The sequence below is a fragment of the Lycium barbarum genome, chromosome 4 (genome assembly GCF_019175385.1).
Source record: "Lycium barbarum isolate Lr01 chromosome 4, ASM1917538v2, whole genome shotgun sequence".
NCBI lineage: Eukaryota > Viridiplantae > Streptophyta > Magnoliopsida > Solanales > Solanaceae > Lycium > Lycium barbarum.
In genome coordinates this window covers 82,064,741-82,072,443 of record NC_083340.1, presented here as the reverse complement: position 1 = coordinate 82,072,443, position 7,703 = coordinate 82,064,741, and positions in this window count along the sequence as shown.

Below are 7,703 nucleotides of genomic sequence, written 5' to 3'. Positions count from 1 at the left end.
GGTACCCGGTCCTCTAACGAGGGACCCGGGAAACCGGACACATCATACTCCGGAATATATATATATGGAACCTGGCCGTCAAGCAAGGGACTCGGCGAACCATACGCACGATACATACTGGCCCGGGACTCGGTGAAGGAGGTAATGACACATGCACGAGCAGAGTAGTGAGAAACTATATGCAATTTAAAACATTTCAAAGACTCAATAGAGTAATCAAAACGAGGTAACAACGGAAAACCAAGGCAATAGTTAAATCGAGCTTCCTTCGAACGTCACTCGGGGACCTATCAACTAGAACTATATAAGGAGGGTCTCGGGGATCCTAGACACATCTCAAGTCAATCCGAGGTGGTATACGAAAGTTACGAACATTATTCATGACAGAACCCTTTACGAACGTATCGAAGCGATCCGAGCTCGTATATGAAAGTTAGGGGCCTTATTCATCATAGAACCTTTTAGGAACAAAAATTCTTTATGCAATATTTACTATCCGATCATACAAGAGACACAAGGCCCCTGACTCGACGGTATTGGGAACGCTAGCATTAAGGAGTGAATAAGAATCATGGACAGGCTCAGATCTTAAGAATGGAGTTACCCCAAGGCTCACATCACATCTTACTTGCATCTAAGACATGCCAAAAGAAAGAAATGATAAGCTTTACATACCTTGCCCGCTTCCTATGCTAGTCCAACTTAAGTCTTTGGCTTCGCAAGATCTACAACAACATTAGTATATACCAAACATTAGCTATAGATACTTAGAAGTCCAATCCTCAACCAACACTTTATTTACAGAAAATTCGGCAGCACTTCCCCTGTAAATTCAACAACCCCGAGAATTCAACTCGGCCAAATTTATCAACAACCATACCAACAGTCATTCCAACAATTCCAACAATCAATTTAAAACGCATTCTAACATTAGTAACCCGCTTTAACATAATTCGACGACATTCCGTTTACATTCACTTCAACTACATACAATCAAGCTAACACCAATGCTCGCACACTCAAATACTAATCCGAAACCATTCAAATAATATTCAAGAACACTTCAAACTATCCGCATAATATTCAAAACAACCCAACCAAAACTCCACTCCACCCGAAACCTTCCAAATGCAACAAGAGCAATAACAACACATTTTCTTCTTTCAAATTCATGAACTTCACCAACAATTCACATGCTAACCACATTATTTTCCATAAATACAAGAAGTAGTATTAAAGTCACATTAGCTTCTAAAACAATAATGTATTAAAGTCACATTAAAGTCATTCATTTCTACATACTACAACATACACAAACCATCCAAAACATATAAAAAGAAGATTAAACCTTACCTTTTCCACTTATCTTCTTGCTTGGCTAAGGTTTCTCCTTGCAAGAATAAATGGTTTACTTGCCCCAAAAACTACTCCACGTTAAAGAGGACCTTCCAATTGCTTGAATTGCTAGAAGAAAATATTTGTTTTGATCAATTTTTTCTCAAGGACCTTGTTCGGCCATGGCATAGCCGAATGGCTTCTCTTGGTCTCTCTCCATGGTTCTTGAATTTTCTAAGGGGTGAAAATGATAAATGTGATTAATTAGTCATCTTCCATATACTTATATTAAACTTCCATGTGGACCATGGCCCACACCACATGTGCACGGCTACATGCCCCTTTAATTCATGAAATACTAACTTTCCAAAATTAACTTTTAACCCCAAATTTTCCTTAATATTCCATACCAATAATACTTATAAGAAACTTGTGCATTAAAACAAAACCGGAAAATATCCTTGTCCTTAACTTATCATAGTTAGCTCGGATTATCCCAATGTACAAAATACGGGATGTTACATTGGTATCAGAGCTTTAGGTTATGGGTCTCATAAGTACACGAGCAATGTCTAGTAGATTCTCGTGGAATGGTATGTAGATGTCCATACCCATCCGCGAGAGGTTGTAGGGCATTTAGAAAACTTTCATTTCTTTAATTCCTATCATGCCACTTCATTCAGATTGGTACCTTGTTGAATCAAACTAGTGTCTAGTTGATTCCAATTGCTATATCTAGTGATACTGTGTTTTTGGAAGTTTGGCTAGCGTGTTTGGTTAGCGTTTGAGAAAGGTTTTGACCAGTTTCGAGTGTCGCGCAAAGTTTCTAGACTTGGCAGTTATTCCTATTTGGTTCCAGGTACCTCGAGTCTGCGAGGAAGTGGCCGTGTCTATGGAGCCGCATCCGTAAAGGATGGGCCATAGACTCGAATGTTTGATCGCGTGGCTAGGCCTGCATCTTCTTGAAATTGTTTGCAGGTGCAAGGTAGCTCCTGCGGAAGTCTTGTCCGTAGAAGCAAAAATAATTTGACCAGCCCATGGTCACGTGTGCGAAGTAGAACACACCGAAGCGCATCTGCATCTACGGAGATCCTTTTCGCGTCAACAAAACCAGTGGGCAGACACTAATGATGTATTGCCCCTTCACTTTTCCAACCTGTTGAACAACATTCATAAACCAATTCATTCAAACCAACAATTCATGCACTTAAAATCATAGCCCGATGATGGTACCGTTCCATCATTCTAACCAAAGGAAATATCCAAACATCTAAAAAAAGGAAAGAGCACAAAACCAAAAGAGCAATATCCTAAATATCCAACAACTGAAATAAAGACCAAAGTAGAAAACAAAAACATCCAAATTGTTCAAAATATCCAACAACTAGAAAACCATGAAAGGTCTAAAATTAAAGCCCAACAAGGGCCAAACCAATATGTTGAAGAGGCACACTCCTGCAGCCTCGAGTTCGAAAACTTATCCTCCTCAGTGTTTCTATCACCATCATCTAATCCACCCTCAGCCTCGGTCAGTTAGGAGTACCTCTCGTCATCATCATTTTCCTCAACGGGAAGCGGCCCATTGTTGTTCATCATCTTGAAGAGTTACTTGATACCCCTTCACATCTTTACCAGCAACTTACCCTTTGCTTTATTCTTCTTTTTCTCCTCGTCAAAGTCCCGGTGAAGCTTACCATGGGCCTTAGCCATGGTGCTATAGGCTGTCTAAAGAATGCTAACTGAAGTCTTCATCCCTTTCTGAGCCTCCAAGTATTGCACCATTTCTTCCTTAGTGAAGTAGCCAACAACAGCATCTTAAGTACCAACCTCTGTGGAAGGCTTAGGAAGCCCAGCGACCAAATCTCGAATATCCTTCAGCTAAGTATTCATGAATTCAAAAGGCCCCTGCGGCTACAAAGGTTTAGCATTATCCCCATCATCATCATCCCCAACAGTCGCATCAATCTTTCTCTTCTTACTTTCAATCGCGCTACCCTCTCCCTCGCGCTACCCTTTCCCTTCATCTTCAAGGGGTGGAAGGCCTTATCTGTGTCGACCAAAACATCAGTATTATGCCTAGGAACCGATGCCCTCTCACATAAAGTAGTAATCAAGAAAGGGAAAATCAGACTCAGCCCACCGTTGTTCACATAATCGCTCCACTCCTGAATCCCATGGCAACCGATAATTAACAACAACCTCTTAGCATCTCCCAAACTAAAGTTTAATGATTTATTCAAACCAACAATTATGGAACCCATGCAAAACCCTACTTATACGTCCAACTTAGAAGTAAAGCAACTTTCTTTCATTAATGGCTCCCGTGTGGTTCGTTGAACACAAAAAGAATTTGAGGAAATGGAAGTCATGGAGAATCTAAAACATGCAGTGATTGGGAAGTTTGCGCATGGATGGCCAGATCTAGAAGAATTGAGAACTATTATTCCTCAACAATGTGGGATTAAAGGGTAGTGTCTTATTGGTTTATTTCGATCTAGACAAGTATTAATTCGTTTGTCTTTAATGGAGGACTTTGTGATGCTATGTTCTAAGGGATCTTACTACTTGCAATCAAAATATGGTTATTCTTGTCATATGAGGCCTTTAATATATGACACTAAGTTTAAGATTGACGAAGAAACAACAAAGGTGAATGCTTGGATCTCCTTTCCTAACCTAATGCCAACCTTTTTTGTTCGTGAATCTATATTTTCCCTTGCTACAGCTGTGGGAACACCTTTCCAATTAGATCTTGCTACTATTAACCGCACATGACCTAGTTGTGCCAGAGTTAGAGTGTTGTTTGATTTATTATCTGATCTGCCTAAGTTTGTTAATATGGAGATTGAAGATGAGTTGACTAAGGAGATTAGGGTGGATAAGGTGAAAATTCATTATGATTATTTGCCTAAATATTGTAAATAATGTCGTGTACAAGGGCATAATGATCAAGAATGTTGGAAGTTGCACCCTGAACTGGCCTATTTTGATGAACAATATGTTGAGGAGGTCCCAGATAGTAGTAAGGGGAAGGATGTTATGACTTCAAGTAGTGCTGATGTTAATGAGTCCATGGTCTCTAATGTTAATGATTGCAAGGGGAAGGGAGTTGTGATGGATTTGAATGTTCCATTAGTTGCTCAGCCTCAGAAAAAGAAGCATACTACTTTCTTTAATCATAGAAGGAAGTTTAATGCTAGGATCTTAGCCAAAAGTAGAGTGCTTGGAGATCCAGGTAACTAGAATGTGGTTAAGGATAATAGGGTGCTGGTGGATGTTGATCAAAAAGCAATTGCTAATGTGCAAGATCTGAAGGTGAACAAGAAGAGAATAAAAAAGGTGATGACAAATTGGAGGATAGCCAAGAGGTGCAGGTTGAGACTGATAATAAGGCAAGTACTGAACAAGTGGAATCACAACAAACATCACATCAACTAGTTAGATCTCCTGAGGGTGATGGAATTCTAAATAAGATTTCATCTGATGAAGTTGAAAATTTACACAGCTTCAATGATGAAAAAGGGTCTGGTTCTAAGGAGGCTTGAGAGGAGAAACAGTCTGAACAAGTGAAGTGTTTGTCTACCATAGAATCAGGATAGATAGAGGATATTGATGGTGCCATTCAACTTGTTTTGACTGATCCAATTGTTCAGGAAAATGTGGAGGATCTTCCTCCACCTGCTAATGATTAAGGAATTATTTTAGTGCAATATAATGAAGATGAGGTTTCAAATAGGGATGTCAATAAGCAGCTGGTCATACATGACGATTGTGAAGAGGTTGCCATCATGGGATGCTATCCCATAAGAGTGGAAGTCCAGTAGGAAGAGCTTGAAGTTTTGGATGATTTAGGTGCTTCCAATGAATCACTAGATCAGCAGCCAGTAATTGATAAAAAGGATTCTCCGATGAAGGACCTTCTGTCACGACCTGACTAGGGGCCATGACGGGTACCCGTGGCTAACCACCGAGCACCACTCGTTCTACTACCCATCATACTCATATAATAAGAAAATCATTTTTCATTTGGAAACATAAATACTTTTATATACATAAGCCTTTCGGCTATCAAAATGATAATATATATATATATATATATATATATATGTGTGTGTGTGTGTGTAGAATAGCAACTTCGTGAGACCATATAACCCACACCTGCGTATCTACGAGCCTCTACTAGAGTGCTAGACATAGGGACGGGACAGGACCCCGTCGTGCCCAAAATATACATATATACACAAAAGAATAGTCAAAGTCACCTCCGGAACAATGGAGTGCTCTCAAATCAGCTACTAGCTCCTACGAGTCTGGATCAAGATCACCTCCCTGTCTACCTGAGGGCATGAACACAGCGTCCAGAGAAAACGGATGTCAGTACGAACATTGTACTGAGTATGAGAGGCATAAGTAATAATAACATGTCAATGAGATAAAGGAAGCATCAAATAAAGAGCAAATGTAGCTGTGTGTCCATCATAAAGAAACAATGCATGCTGGCTTACTTCATAATCGTCGTCATGTCATATATGCATAAATGTATGAGCTTCCCGTCTATGTATGTACGGTGTGATAATAATTAACCTGCGTCCAGGCCTCCCGCGTCCGGGGTATAAGTTGCCCACTGCAGTGGTGTGTCTGCCCGTGCCATATAGGCACGGTGTAATATCATCAACATATACTCATTGTAATGCATGTATAATAACTCAAGGATAGCTATACTTTATCAAGGTGACATAAGGTCGTGAATCCCCGATTCCATTATGGAACATTTATAAGTATTCGGCCTCACCTTGAAGGAAATAGTATATAAGGTGAGTGTATACAATAAATGACATCATTAACTTAATGGTATTTTACCTCACCTTGAGGGAAATAATATATAAGGTGAGTGCATATGATAAATGACATCATTGGCGTTATAGGAACATCATATCATGAACTCTAGAATCTTTATACTCAACTCATCATATCCATTGTTGAACTCATAATATATCTCTCATCACAAATGGCTATTCATGAACATAGGCTATTAGTTTTCCGGGATGTAGAGAATTCATGGAGAAGAAGGAAAAATCATACCATCGGACTTATGCCATAGAAAGAAAGGACTAGCCTCACATACCTTTTTTGTTTAACTAATTTATCGCTTGCTTGTTCTCCTTAAATGCCCACGTTTCGACCTTCAAGAGAAGTCGCATGAACATTAGCTAATCGATTACTTAAACATGCTTACTAAGGCTAAAGAAAATTGGGCAGCATTTCCTTTGTTTCTACTACTTTCTCCATATCATATTTCAACTGCCAACAACCATAACAACAATTACAATACCATGGGCAACAATCATTATTCATCTACATTATCCGCATTTCGCCATTTCACTCTAATTTCTCCATAATCATGCTCATAATTCATTATCGAATTTTCTCACATATAATACTTATTCCATGATCTTAATTTCATTCATAACATATTTACAATCACAATATATCAATAATCATGACTCAATCCAAACCTTTACCCAACAATGTCACTATTCCCACATTCATGACCCATTTCCTATATCTTTCTACAATCCAAGTGTTTTTAACTTTCAACACCTTAAAAAACAATTAATGATCATAAAACTCACCTTAGATAATGGAAGAATAAGCCTTGAGTGGGAATCCTCTTCTTGCACAAAAACCCTAGCCCACTTCCTTTGAGATTTCTTGGTGTAGATGAACTTTTATTAGGTTTCATACAGTTGATTTCGTGGATTTGGTATAGTTGATCATGGTTTTCCCTTGGTTTCTTGTGGATGAATAATAGAGAAAGTTCTAGAGGTTTCTTGGTGTGTGGAGAAGTGAAGATGAAATGAACTAATGAGAGAGGGTCCTTATATTTATACACTTAAAATTTGTCCCGACCGAGATATACAGACCAACATACGGTTCGTACATTTTATACGGGCTGTATGTTTGGTCCAGTGAAGTATGATATTCTGGGCTAATTATACGGCCAGTATAATTTATACGGCTAGTATGTTGGGCCGTATAATGCCCAGTTCATCCGAACTCTTTCTCGTTGGCTCGTTTGATCTCCAATCCTTATGGAACCTTCTTGACACTTTTTTAACACCTCAATACAAATATAAGGGACATTATCACTCTTCTCTAAGAGATCATTACGCCATCGTTAACTCGTCGCTCATAATTCTTACCCGACACGCAACATATCCTTTACTTTCCTTAACAACCTTCTTCCCTTACGTCAAATGCCTTTGAATCTCGATTAGGATCATCAAATGCTATTTATTTCTTATCACAATATCATATAAATCATGCCCTTCGCTAGCCTATTCACTGTACGTTAATGGGGAATTTTC